The 12,348-nt window shown below is 42.3% G+C and overlaps 1 long non-coding RNA gene across 1 annotated transcript; it reads left to right on the top strand.

Moving 5' to 3' along the window:
* Nucleotides 1–278: 278 nt before the first annotated feature.
* LOC121007591 lies at nt 279–10,370 on the top strand. The gene is made up of 3 exons (XR_005780442.1): nt 279–366; nt 3,403–3,405; nt 10,023–10,370. It is a non-coding gene; the product is annotated as an uncharacterized LOC121007591 (long non-coding RNA).
* The last annotated feature ends 1,978 nt before the right edge of the window (nt 10,371–12,348 follow it).

Raw genomic sequence — 12,348 nt, 5'->3', positions numbered from 1 at the left:
TTTGATTTGCCTTGATAGTTCTGGATGCAGTCTGCTCGCTGTGTATACTGGTGCCAGGATTAGAAATTCAGCTGCTCCAGGATTAAATCTGTGTCTATACGCCTAGAAGTTGCCCCATAGACTTTGCACGGACCACGCGTCGGCTTTCCTAGATGTAGATCAAAGACGAGATCCCTTTGTGTTCCGTCTGATATACCGGCGGATCCGGCCGTACATTATAACCTTATCTGATATACAGACCGCGCTCCTGGAATGTGATTATTATATAACATCTGCCGGGCGCAGTGAATGCAATGTGTGCTGACAAGTCTGAGTTAATTGTGCTGTGGGATGGAAAACCGCAAGGATCTGGCAGAAATTTTACAGGTTTGTAAGAAGGAAAAAAAAGAACTGAGACGCTTTAAAATAATTAGGGCTCATGCACATGACCGCAAAACATGGATCCGCAAAAAAAAAAGCGGATGACATCCATGTGACATTCGTGTTGCATCCATTGAACCAATGCTTGCCCTTGTCTGCAAAATGAACAAGAATTGGACATGGGGCTCATGCACACGAACCGTTCGCTTTTGTTTTATTTTGCGGACCGTATGCGGAACCATTCATTTTAATGGGTCCGCAAAAAAAGAACGCAATAGTTACTCTGTGTGCATTCCGTTTTTCTGTATGTCCGTTCCAATAGAACATGTCCTATTATAGTCCGCATCACGGACAAGGATAGGACTGTTCTATTAGGGGTCAGCTGTTCTGTTCCACAAAATACGGAATGCACACGGGCGTCATCCGTATTTTTTGCGGATTTGTTTTTTGAGGACCGCAAAATACATACGGTCGTGTGCATGAGCCCATGTTCTGTTTTTTTTGCAGAACGAATATACAGATACAGAATGCACACAGTCATTTTCGCGTTTTTTTTTAAGCCCCATTGAAGTCAATGGTTCCGCATAGAGATCTGTAAAAAAAAACAAAAAACAACGGAAACAGAAAAAAATACATTTGTGTGTGTGAGCTCTTAAAAGGGGTTAGAAAAAAAAAAGGGTCTGGTTTTATTTTCCTCAAAAACAGCGCCACTGTTGTCTACAGGTTGTGACTGGCATTGCCTAGTGCTGTCAGCAGTTTTGCCGTAAGTGTCAATCATAACAGTATTATACTGTATACTGCCAATCATAACAGTATTATACTGTATACTGCCAATCATAACAGTATTATACTGTATACTGCCAATCATAACAGTATTATACTGTATACTGCCAATCATAACAGTATTATACTGTATACTGCCAATGATAACAGTATTATACTGTATACTGCCAATGATAACAGTATTATACTGTATACTGCCAATCATAACAGTATTATACTGTATACTGCCAATCATAACAGTATTGTACTGTATACTGCCAATCATAACAGTATTGTACTGTATACTGCCAATAACAACAGTATTATACTGTATACTGCCAATCATAACAGTATTATACTGTATACTGCCAATGATAACAGTATTATACTGTATACTGCCAATTATAACAGTATTATACTGTATACTGCCAATCATAACAGTATTGTACTGTATACTGCCAATAACAACAGTATTATACTGTATACTGCCAATGATAACAGTATTATAATGTATACTGCCAATTATAACAGTATTATACTGTATACTGCCAATCATAACAGTATTGTACTGTATACTGCCAATAACAACAGTATTATACTGTATACTGCCAATCATAACAGTATTATACTGTATACTGCCAATAACAGTATTATACTGTATACTGCCAATAACAACAGTATTATACTGTATACTGCCAATCATAACAGTATTATACTGTATACTGCCAATGATAACAGTATTATACTGTATACTGCCAATCATAACAGTATTATACTGTATACTGCCAATCATAACAGTATTATACTGTATACTGCCAATCATAACAGTATTGTACTGTATACTGCCAATCATAACAGTATTGTACTGTATACTGCCAATAACAACAGTATTATACTGTATACTGCCAATCATAACAGTATTATACTGTATACTGCCAATGATAACAGTATTATACTGTATACTGCCAATTATAACAGTATTATACTGTATACTGCCAATCATAACAGTATTGTACTGTATACTGCCAATAACAACAGTATTATACTGTATACTGCCAATGATAACAGTATTATAATGTATACTGCCAATTATAACAGTATTATACTGTATACTGCCAATCATAACAGTATTGTACTGTATACTGCCAATAACAGTATTATACTGTATACTGCCAATCATAACAGTATTATACTGTATACTGCCAATAACAGTATTATACTGTATACTGCCAATAACAACAGTATTATACTGTATACTGCCAATCATAACAGTATTATACTGTATACTGCCAATGATAACAGTATTATACTGTATACTGCCAATTATACCAGTATTATACTGTATACTGCCAATCATAACAGTATTGTACTGTATACTGCCAATAACAACAGTATTATACTGTATACTGCCAATGATAACAGTATTATAATGTATACTGCCAATTATAACAGTATTATACTGTATACTGCCAATAACAACAGTATTATACTGTATACTGCCAATCATAACAGTATTATACTGTATACTGCCAATGATAACAGTATTATACTGTATACTGCCAATTATAACAGTATTATACTGTATACTGCCAATCATAACAGTATTGTACTGTATACTGCCAATAACAACAGTATTATACTGTATACTGCCAATGATAACAGTATTATAATGTATACTGCCAATTATAACAGTATTATACTGTATACTGCCAATCATAACAGTATTGTACTGTATACTGCCAATAACAACAGTATTATACTGTATACTGCCAATCATAACAGTATTATACTGTATACTGCCAATGATAACAGTATTATACTGTATACTGCCAATTATAACAGTATTATACTGTATACTGCCAATGATAACAGTATTATACTGTATACTGCCAATAATAACAGTATTATACTATATACTGCCAATCATAACAGTATTATACTGTATACTGCCAATCATAACAGTATTATACTGTATACTGCCAATAACAGTATTATACTGTATACTGCCAATAATAACAGTATTATACTGTATACTGCTAATAATAACAGTATTATACTGTATACTGCCAATAATAACAGTATTATACTGTATACTGCCAATCATAACAGTATTATACTGTATACTGCCAATCATAACAGTACCATACAGTGGCAATAATAATACGGGTAGTAACTACTTGCATTCCCCATGTAATAACTATTCTAACCAGCTGGGCGTTACCAGTTGAGGGGGTGTCCCTGCACAGTCTGACACTGGCAGCACTAAATGGATAGTGTCAGACAGTGCAGGGACACCCCCCAATGGGTAACACCCATCTGTACCCTTTCTGCAAACTGCATTCATAACTTTTAGGCCTCCTGCACATGAACGTTTGCGCCCCGTGGCCCGTCACTTTAAATGGGCCCGCGATCCGACTGTTTCGCAAAAAGATAGGACATGTTATATATTTTTGCTGAACTGAAGTATGGGACGAAACCCCACGGAAGCACTCCGTAGTGCTTCCGTAGGGTTCCTTTCCGTGCTTCCGTTCTGCACCATTCCGCATCTCCTGATTTGCGGACCCATTGAAGTGAATGGGTCCGCATCCGTGATGCGGAATGCACACGGAACGGTGCCCGTGTATTGCGGATCCGCAAATGCGGTTCGCAATATGGCAATGGGACACCTACGGTCGTGTGCAGGAGGCCATAGAAGGAATACTAAAAGAATGACACGTCGCAGAGTCATAAGAATAGATTCTCCAGCATTGGGAATGCAAGTAGTTACTAAAACAGACACGTCAGGAGAGGGGACTGGTCCTCTTTGAACTCTAAAGTATTTGGTGCTTTGGAATAGGTCATCCTCTGCTTTATGATATCAGTGGGTATAAAAGTTTAAAATAACATACGTTCCTGTTTGAATTACAACCCCCATCATGTGCTTCCAGCCCACCCTCTAACTCGCTGTACTACAGCATTGATGAGATATGAAAAGAACTTCTTTGGACCCCATCCCTATAATCGGCCACCATCAATAGTTGCAATATGAATGGTCTCCCAAGTACAAGAGGTCACGCACATGAATCAATAGACAGTCTCCAGAATGAGCCATGTCCTGTTCCTTGAGCGCAGGCCCCGGCTGAGGTTACAGCAGGGACAGTGATCTTTGCGTGACACGCTCCTTATTACTGGCTCCTTCCAAAAACAAACTACATGTTAAGAAAGCAAAAGGGAATTAGGAGACTTTGCAATCCTCTGGGAGACAATACTTCACCCCAACATAACTATTTCAGATCCTCGGCATTGCTGATAAGTATGTTTTTGTGTATAATTAGCAGAAAGCAGTCACATGGCGGGGGCTTTATTAATATGTTGGGGTCTGGGAAAGAGGAGAGGGTCGTGCATTTAGAATTTCATTGCTGGGTAGAGAGTAGTGTCGCTAGGCCCTCAAGCCTAAACCGAGGTGTGGAGTCTAAGGGATTCCCTGGTATTCACCCTTTGACCTCTGCATAGGGATCCGGACTACAGGTAACCTCCCAGGTCACAAATCACCAAAGTAGTCTAAAGCTGGCCATACACATCCGAGACCCCATGCCGAGAACAGGGGGTTCGGCCAACACAGATGATGTTGGGGAACACAAGGATCAGGCAAAATTTTTATTTTTGCCTGATCCTTTTGTTCTCTGGGGAGGTTAGCCACCAGAACCAGAGCTTTATCTGGGAGGGATAGCTGCTGGCTAAACGATCGTTCAGCCAACAGCTATAGAATTTGTATGGCCAGTTTAAGATTAGCGATTGTGGCACTGGAGGCACTGGAGACACCATAGCAAGGTCAGGAACACAACCAGGGCAAGGAAGGACAAGGAAGAGGCGGAAGACCAAAGAGTAATCCAGAAGTATAGTCATGGACTAACTAGAGGTCAAAACTGGAAGAGAAAGCAAGGACAGGGATTAGGTTAAGGCTTGGTTGGGAGAATGGCCATGACCAAGGGTCAATATCGATGTAGTACACAGCACAGTAATGAATAGAGAGGAGCCAGTCACTAATGTGTTCACCAGGCACGGGTCCAACGTCAGCTGGAGCCACCAGTTCGACCACCTCGGGAACAGGATGCGGGGGCCATAGGGGGCAGGAGCTTTGTGACCAGAAATTGCCCAGAACTGGAGAGACAGAAGAGGAAGGAGAGACGGCTTGTACAGCCACCCAATGTGACAGCTGACCAGAACCGGTCCAATGGCAGGGACTCTGCACTGGAGCAGGGATTAAAATAGGCAATTTATCATACAGAGATCAAACACAAGGCATTTAGATTAAGGTGGCTTTCTAACCTTATTGAATGATGCAAACCTGGAGGTCCAGCTTCTAAAACCAAATGGGTAAGCTGTGAGATGCCCACTACATGGTGGGATCATAATACATAATGGCAATTCAGAATGGGCCGGATCTGCCGGAGTAGTCAATAACATTCCAATCTGACACGTCAAGGGTGTTCTCAAGCGATCCCCTCATGATGTCCACTGAAAAGTGTTTTCCAAGTCTTTACAACTGATGACCTATCCTCAGGATAGGTCATCAGTATCTGATCGGTGGGGGTCCGATACCCTGTACCCCCGCCGCTCAGCTGGTTGAGAAACCACCGGTGGTCCTGTAAGAGCTGCGGCCTTGTCTCAGGTCACCAAGCACAGCGATGTACATTGTATAGCGCAGGTGCTTGGTATTGTGCTCAGCCCCATTCACTTCTATGGGGCTGAGCTGTGCCTAGGCCATGCGACTGATGCAAAGTTCGGGTTCGTACCAAACTTTGCGAGCTTGGGTACCCAAACCCAGACTTTTTTACTGAAGTTATTTTCCGTTATGACATGGTTATAGTGGAAAATAATAGCATTCTTAAGACAGAATGCAAAAGAATATGGCAATTTAGGGGTAAAAAAAAGAAAACCAACTCACCTCATCCCCTTGATTGCAGTGTCTTCTATCTTCTTTTAGCAGGACCTGCCAAAGAACCTGCGATGACATCACCACGATCACCACGTGGTGAGCGTGGTGACGTCATCGCAGGTTCTTTGGCAGGTCCTGCTGAATAAAGATAAAAGGATCTGCGATGACGTCACCACGCTCACCATGTGGTAGTGACGTCATCGCAGGTCCTTTGGCAGGTCCTGCTAAAAAAAGATAGAAGACACCGCGGCAGCGCGATCAAGTGGATGAGGTGAGTTAGGTTTTTTTAACCCCTAAATTGCCATATTCTTTTGCATTCTGTCTTAAGAATGCTATTATTTTACGCTATAACCATGTTATGACGGAAAATAATAAAGCGAAGTTCGGGTCTCCATTGACTTCAATGGGGTCTGGGTTCAGGGTCAAATTCGGGTCGAACCCGAACCCGGCGGACCCGAACTTCCATGGATTCGCTCATCCCTAGATATAAAGAATCAGCAAAATCGGTTGATTCAGCCAACCGAGAGCACAAGCATTGCACCCCCCTCATAAATAAATTGTGTGATGTCACAGGAGACTAAAGTCCTGAGCCACGCAGGGTATGGATCCTGCTCATCTCTGCGGGGGTCGAATATGTAAAGAGTGATACAATGCAGGCTTCAGCCTTGTGATAAGACGACGTCCCCTCTCCATTTGCATCAATGCGTCTTCGAATCCTCTACAAGGCCAGACAGGAGACGCTCATTATAAGACGCTGTCTCTGGGGAAACAAGCCTTTGTCCTTTGTTATGTACTCAGGATCCATTCACTGACAATCTACCAGCTCGGCAGTATTAGCGGTTTACTGCCCTGCAGACAACTGCCTATCAGATCAGGCTCATCTACTAGTTAACCAAGAGTAACTCCTTAACCACTAATTAACAATAAAAACACAAGGAGATAAGAAAAAACTATAAAAATATAAGCTGTAATTCTGCTATGCAAAGCGCAAATCACATTATCTGTCCTCACAATGGACTTTATCATGGGAAATAAACAGCTGAGATTGCCGGAGATGTGAAGATTAAGTGCTGGTTTGTTCCTAAATTGGATTATAGGGAAGGCACAAGGAGCAAGTGTCCCACTAGGGGGTCTCTATCTGGACTATGGACTATTTGGACAATGGACGTTTGGGGACATTTGCCCCTGTTGCTACTAATGTAACTCCCCAGAGTGGCATTAACACTTCTGCACCCTGCTGCTATCTCTAATGGGCTAACAAAGCGTCATCTTATGCATTTATTTCAGGTCCAAACACTGTGCATTTCCTATTTTGCAACTGTTTATGTTATGTAATTTACCTGGTTCACCAGTAGGTGGCAGCAAGCATGGCAGAGCTACAGTTCTTTCCATTCTAACTCTCCCTCTAAGGAGAGGAGAGACTAGTTAGTTAGAGTCAGTTCCAGTTTACCCCCTGCCAAGGGAGAGTGTGCAGCAGGTGCACGTCCCTGCTGGACGTGCCTTGCCCAAGCCAGCTAGAGCACCTTCAGCTCTGCTGGAGGTGGAGGCCACAGCTTGGAGCCTCTGAAGCCAGGAGGAGTTTTCCCTGGACAAATCTAGAGTCAGACTACAGAGAGAATTTGCAGCAGACAGCTAAAGCAAAGTTATTTAGTCAGCCTGTCAGCACAGCAGAGCCAGAGAGCACCAGTAAAGTTGAGTTTATTCGCCTGCCAGAGTTAATGCTAAAGCCTGCTGGGAACCTAGACAAAGCCTGAAACTGTTGGAGAAACGTTTATGCAAAGTAAAGCTGTTATTGAACTTCATCACAAGGTCTGGACTCAATTTATTTCATCATCTCCTTCATCCACAACCCCCCTTTCATTGCTTCGGGGCCAACGCCTGGGGTCCAGCATATCCAGGTAGGAGCACCGTGACACGTGCACCAACATTAAGGGACATTAGCCACCCTACACCACTCTGGCATTCCTACACCTGAGTACCATCCACAATATCACTAAAAGGGGCCCTGTGCCCTTGTTGCTTCATTGCAACTGGTGTCACTAAACAAGTACTAGTACTCTTAAAGGGCCCTGGGGGAGGTGCCCACTGCACTAAGCAAAGCATCAACTCACTACTTTAGTGCACTTGGAAGGGTTAACTTGCACTGTGATTTTATACTGTTGTACTGTAATCTAGATGTTTATTGTTATATATTCTGTTCATTTGCACTGTTATACTGTAGCACTGTGGAAAGGGGTAATACACAACCCAGCTAATACCAAGCGACTTTGAGAGATGTTAGAACTGAGAACTGTAAGGTTGTTTGGACGGCACTCCGTAGTTGAGTTCCGGTGCTCAGCGGTAATGGCAATCAAAATATAGGATATATGACCGCGGCACTCGATTTCAATAAGCAGTTGTGTTTATTAAATATTCCATCCAGAAATAGACATAGGCTAAGGCCAACGTTTCGGTCTCATCCCGAGACCTTGATCACGGCCTGTATGTAGAGAGCGTCTGGTGCGGTGGATGGTCAGTCTGATGGTCATATATCCTATAAGAACTGAGAACTGCACTGAGAAATTAGAAATCTTCCACAGTTACATTAAAGGACTATACATAGTTTTGGAGGGGAAAAAAATACACACTGACCTTTTGACTGTCTGGTTTAGCTCTGTTGTTTATGTCTGAAGACTTCTTTATGTCTGGAAAAACTGCTTAGTCATTCCCATAGACTTGTATTGAAACTCTATACAAGTCTATGACAGAATGAAATTGCAACATTGTTTCTGTTAAGCCTGTGCTTCTCCACTCCACCTCTCCCACTAGAAGGTTCTAGTTCAGCTAGAAACTGTATATAAGGAGAGCAGTAGAGGATCTAGTTTTCTGCAAATAGAGACCAGTGTTTAGTAGGGGAGACTCTGCAAGACGGCACGAGTGACTAGAAGAAGATGCTGAGATAGGTATACTCTACCACAGACTTTTGGGCACCAGCCCTTTGACTAGAGAGGTAGTGGACGACTGAGCCACAAACCCTGGGCCACCAGCCCTTTGGCCAGGGTACCAGCCTTCTGAGAGGGAGAGAGACAGCTAGCTCAGGCCTTCCTCATCATCAAACCCTTATTCTACCAGGGAGGAGACTGGAGAAGCCTGTATTGTTTGCACCTGAATTCATCCAGTAAAGAAGCAGACTGGTTTACTGCAGACCCTGACTGTCTCTACTTATTTCTTATTGGGGTGCACCACGCCTTACCATCCCTTCCAGAGAGCAGAAACACGTAGTGACACCTCGATGTTGTGTGGGGGACCCGGCGTAGCATTGGGACCATTCCAAACCTAGCAGCTGCACATTGTGGCCAAAAACCAAGTGGCAAAAGCACAGTGGTGTCCACTGGTTTCTCAGCAAGTACAAGGGAAACACCTTAAAAACATGTTCCTCACCTGTACTTGCTAAGAAACAGTGGCAATTTATGGTATATTGCTCCTGTTTTGACCTTTGGCACATTACTGTCTCATGGCTGCTATGTGTGAGCTTGGTCTTTAACCACTCACTGTCAAGGGATGATTTATGTAATACTGCATATTTTAGAAAATTTACAACAACCCAAAAAATTACAAAAAAAATTACATTGCTGCTTCTGAAACAAGAGATTTTGCAAAAACAGCAGAATTCTTGTCCACTGGTTGTGTCTGGTATGGTAAACTTGAAATGACCTGGGTTGCAATATCAGAGCTAGCCAGAGTGGCGCCATTTCTGGAAAGACGCCCCCTTTTTTTTAATGTTGAGCAATAACACTACACGAGGGAATTGCTATTCATGCAACTCGAATTTAATATATATATATATATATAAAGAACTATATAAAAAAATAAGCATAAATATAATAATTCTAGACTGTAAGTAGTGGATACTTCTGGTGTTGATAGGTAGCTGGGATCACACATTATGGTGATGCGCAAAATACGAAACAAAAGGAGATTTTCATGATATTTCTACTTTTAGAAAAAAGATGATGACGATGTAATGGGGCTGCTTATCAGGCTGACCTTTCTTGAAAAAAAATGCGAGAAATACAGAAAATCGAGTGTAGGAAGAGAAAACCACAGGAAGGACTTCAGACAAAGCATCGCAGAGACAGACCACAGCCCTCCCTCTGTACAAAAGGCCATCTTTTCTTGTCTCGCCGAAACAACTGTGATCTGATTTTGTGCATGTGCTGTTATTGGTGAGCAGATGCCGTCAGGACGGAGGAAATTCATGCACAAATATAACACGACACAAGAAAACTGACAAAGAGATCAAATAGAATTGTTTCACTGGATGTAGGGAAAAGCATTCATTTTTTAATAAAAAAAACACGGGGACTCCTAAATAATGAGCTTTATCCATAGTCTATCCATGCTCCATCACAGGTATTGTCCATCACCATCACCAATGGTATGCCCACCATACAGGCAGACTAGACAGCTTTGAGGTTACCCCTAGAAAGAGAGATGGCATCCCTTATTTTAATAGGTGGTCAGAACCTGTGCAGGACCACTCGATAGGTGCTATAAACAAGGGTAATAAAGGGAAATCAACCAAAAAAATGATGTAAAATAAATGCGACAAACATGCCCCAGGTCCTACTGTCCCATACATACCAACATGCTTGTTGAAAATTTTGGGGCATGTAAGTCCCATCCCCAAACATGGCGCCAAAAACTGTCACCTATGGGCAAGGTTATGCAATGTATATTTGCTCCAAAAATTTGGGATAGTATAGTCACTGCACTTTTGGGACTGTTGACAACTATGGTGTCCCAGGTGGTGATAGGTTTGATTGTGCTAATTAGCACCCATTAGACCCCTCTCACATCTTTGTACACCACTGACTATCAAGTTCCATGTCGCTATTTATCACGTTGTCATCTGTGTCAGTCATTTCCCCAGGATTGACTAATAATTTGTGAGACAACCCACAAAATTGATAGTCCCTGTAACAAGTGATTTGACCCATGGGGTTGTCTATGTTAAACCTTATAAGGACTGTCTTGGTTGGCCTTCATTGTCAGGTCATGGGTCCAGCAGAGGTTACTACTGTCCTTCTGTGGACAAGTACAACCCTGTACACAGACAAGGCCTAGGTTTAGATGGACAACATTCTTGAGATGTATGATTTGTCATAGGGGACATTCACATGTCTATACTTTGGGTCCATGTTAGGTCTGCATTGTGGTTTATAGAGATGAAGATCATAGATCAAGACATATGTCTCTCACCTATGAGGGATGTGAAGCTACACTGGGTAGCCATTCTCAAGATGTGTGATACTTGTCATAATTAGGGCACATTCACTGGTCTATACTTTGTTAGGTATGCATTGTAGTTTTTGGAAATTAAGGTCCTAGATCAAGATCAGTGGTGTACATAGAGAAGTAAGGACCCCATAGCAAGGATCAAACCAGGCACCCCACACAAGACAGGAACAACTTTTAGCACATGAAGTAGTGGATAAAATAGCCCAAGGATCATTGAAAGGTGTTTAGGCGGAAACTCTTCTGCCTAAACACCTTTCAATGATCCTTGGGCTATTTTATCCACTACTTCATGTGCTAAAAGTTGTTCCTTTAGAGGGAAGAGTCCTGACCAAGTTTTCACCCCCAGTAGAAGAGGGGACGATCCCAACTGGACCCCCTCTTGCCCTGGGCCTTATAGCAGTTGCATGGTCTGCCCCTGATCAAGATCTACCTACCTCACCTATGAGGGATGTGAACCTACACTGGGCGGCCATTCTCGACTGCTGCCTTCTTGACAATGCCAAGTTTGATGGTGGTAACCAGCCTTAGGATAATGCCACTCTACTACACAGAATTTTGGCCCTCATTTCTAGGATGTGAGGTTGAGGCACCATCATGGGCACGCACTTGAGAGGTTCTGCTTTCATTTTCAGCCTATTCAGGGACAAACTGAGAATTGAGGACCTGGAAAAAAAAAATTAAATGACCATGTTGTAGGTGGGTCAAAATTGACAGAAGGTAGGGCAATATAAATGGATGGGGCCAACAATACCTTAGTGCAGCACAAAACCACCCTAATAGAACAAAATACCACAGTGCAGCACAAAATACTGCTGCCCCCTCTGCAGTATTCAACTATATCACTATCCTGAGAATGGTGATATGGTTAAATTCAGTAGGGGGCCTATGGCCGCCAGCTAGGTGCATAAGTACCTGATTCTTCTAGCATTAATTATAGCTGAGAACATCAGATCATTATGCACCCAGCCAGGAGCTATAAGGAGGGGAAGCACCCTGGGCATCGGCCCAATGGGAAATTTCCCTGTAGG

Source organism: Bufo bufo, chromosome 7 (assembly GCF_905171765.1).
Source record: "Bufo bufo chromosome 7, aBufBuf1.1, whole genome shotgun sequence".
Taxonomy (NCBI): Eukaryota; Metazoa; Chordata; class Amphibia; order Anura; family Bufonidae; genus Bufo; species Bufo bufo.
The sequence above is the reverse complement of the archived record's forward strand: the minus strand, read 5'-3'. Positions and strand labels throughout refer to the sequence as shown.